The sequence below is a fragment of the Otolemur garnettii genome, unplaced genomic scaffold (genome assembly GCF_000181295.1).
Source record: "Otolemur garnettii isolate 467f Iridium unplaced genomic scaffold, OtoGar3 scaffold00063, whole genome shotgun sequence".
In the NCBI taxonomy this organism is placed as follows: Eukaryota; Metazoa; Chordata; class Mammalia; order Primates; family Galagidae; genus Otolemur; species Otolemur garnettii.
The window spans coordinates 5,124,174-5,126,820 of record NW_003852458.1 but is presented as its reverse complement, the minus strand read 5'-3'; the positions used below and the strand labels follow the sequence as shown (position 1 = coordinate 5,126,820).

The following is a 2,647-nucleotide window of genomic DNA, read 5'->3' as shown; positions in this document are numbered from 1 at the left end:
TTGTAGTTGTCATTGCTGTTTAGCAGACCCGGGCTGGGTTCAAACCCATCAGCCCCAGTGTATGGTGGTGCCCTAACCACTGATTTATGGGTACCAAACCTGAGAATTTTTTTTAACACTTTATAAAATGTTTTATTTTACGTGGCAGCCCCCACCTCTCAACCCAACATATATGTCTTGGCTTTGTTTTTACCACATTTCCAAAAGAGAGTGCGTGTTAAGATGTTGTCCATCACCATACATCTGACTCACCTAGAAAAGAGCCAAGAGGGTCCCGCTCTCTGCAACAAGCTATTAAAACATTCCTTTTGCTACCTGTGCTCAGCCTAGAAGACTCCATCTGGAATTATTTTAGATTTCCTATTATTTGTGATGTTATGGAAAAGTAAATTACGGATATTCACAAGGTGACAAGCTGCAAAAGACAAGTTTGTTTTCCTTTTGTTTTTTCTTTGTTTTTGAGACAGTCTTGCTCCATCACCTTGGGTTGAGTGCTATAGCATCATAGCTCACAGAAACCTCAAGTTCTTGAGCTCCAGTCATCCTCCTGCCTCAGCCACCCAGGTAAGCTGGAACTACAGGCACCCAACCTACTAGCTATTATTAGAGAGGGTGGTCTCTCTAGAGACCACTCATCTAGAACTCCTGACCTCAGGCAATCCACCCATTTCAACCTCCCAGAATGTGGGATTATACGTGCCACCACACCCAGGCTGTTTTCCTTTTATAATTTATAATCTTGTTAACAATACATTAGGATCATGAATACAAATAACCATTTGCACAGTAACTCAAAAAACAGCTACAGGGTGGCGCCTGTGGCTCAGTGGGTAGGGTGCCGGCCCCATATACTGAGGGTAGCGGGTTCAAACCCAGCCCTGGGCCAATTCGCAACAAAAAAATAGCTAGGTGTTGTGGTGGGGCCTGTAGTCCCAGCTACTTGGGAGGCTGAGGCAGGAGAATCGCCTAAGCCCAAGAGCTGGAGGTTGCTGTGAGCTGTGACACCATGGTACTCTATCGAGGGTGACTAAACAAGACTCTGTCTCCAAAAACAAAACAAAACAAAAAACAGCTACAAGAAAATAATACAGTAATCAACCACTAGCAGAGAAAATAGGTCCTCTCATTTGAGTCTGTTGGCAAGCCCACATGTATCCTGAACTTTGAAAGCATCTCTGTCCTGAATGATGGTGAAGCATTCAAGTAAAAGGTAAGAAATTATAGGTGTTTCTGAGAGATACTGATCCAAAGGAGGTTCAGTAGTAGCCACACTCTTCCAGTTCACTCCAACAGTGAGATGTCCCTAGGATGACCAGCATAGTTTCCTTCTAAGGAGTTGAGACAATTCATCGGTCTCAGAATTCAGGTCTCATAACACATTCTTCCACATTAAAAAAGACTTTGTCACATAGAAACAAGTTTTTCATCATTTCTCCAGCTTCTTGTACTTGGCTTACAGTTGTTTTAAGTAAGCATCCAACTTGTAAGCTGCCTGATCAAGAGCTGCTAACTGCTCCTCGATGACATTGATCTGATCCAGGTAAGGCTTCAGTGCAGCATGCTTCTGGGTTAAGTCCTAGTAAAGCTGATAGCAATTATCTTTCATGTCAAAATACTTCAAGCTGGTTAGTTTATTTCTATTTTCCAGGAGCTTATCATCTTCACTGGGGGCCTTCAGTTCCCCAGCAGGTAAGTGGCCATTTTGAGAACATGTCCTGGCAGAGCTTGATGATGTCAGCTTTGCTCCTTTGCTTCCTCAGCTGTCTCCACCTGTCATGCTTGGCACTGCGTTGCTTACTAGTAAGAAGTTAAAAATGATTTTGAGACAAATATAGTGCATTAATAAAAGTTTTGGGTTTTTTTGCTTTTTATCTTTTATTATGATTTATGTAATATAATAAATGCTTAAATTTTATTTTTTATTTTTATTATTTTATTAGATCATAGCTGTGCACATTGATACTGTCATGGGGTACAGTGTGCTATTTTTATAGACAATTTGAAATATTTTCATCAAACTGGTTAACATAGCCTTCATGTCATTTTCTTGGAAAAATATGGAACACTTTATGAATTTGTGTGTCATCCTTATGCAAGGGCCATGCTAATCTTCTCTATATCATTCCAATTTTAGTATATTTGCTGCCAAAGTGAGCACTAATAAATAGTTTTTATTCCTTCTCTCTCCCAACACCCAATGAACGAATAAAGGATTTGTTATTTTTTGAGACAGAGTCTCACTTTGTCACCCTTGGTAGAATGCTGTGGCATCATAGCTCACAGCAACCTCAAACTCTTTGGCTCAAGCAATTCTCTCACCTCAGTCTCCCTAGTAGCTGGGACTACTAGGCACCTGCCACAATGCCCAGCAATTTTTAGAGGTGGGGTCTCATGCTTGCTCAGGCTGGTCTCGAACCTGTGAGCTCAGGCAATCCACCTGCCTCTCAGAGTGCTAGGATTACAGGCATGAGCCACCACTCCTGGCCCAAGAATAAAAGAATTTTAAAAGTATATAAGTCAACAGAGGTAAAGATAATTGGAAAGGAGATAGTACTGCATGAAAGATTTCAACAATTTTTAGAAGATAGGCAAGTTGAGGTAGCTCATGCCTATAATCCTAGCACTCTGAGAGGCTGAGGTGGGTTTG

General features: G+C 41.4%; 1 non-coding gene and 1 pseudogene across 1 annotated transcript; both read right to left on the bottom strand.

Annotated features, from left to right (window-relative positions):
• Window positions 1-1,426: 1,426 nt before the first annotated feature.
• Window positions 1,427-1,701, bottom strand: LOC100960173 (annotated as a pseudogene).
• Window positions 1,702-2,051: 350 nt separating this feature from the next.
• LOC111726388 lies at window positions 2,052-2,158 on the bottom strand. The gene has a single exon (XR_002774172.1). It is a non-coding gene; the product is annotated as a U6 spliceosomal RNA (small nuclear RNA).
• Window positions 2,159-2,647: the final 489 nt, after the last annotated feature.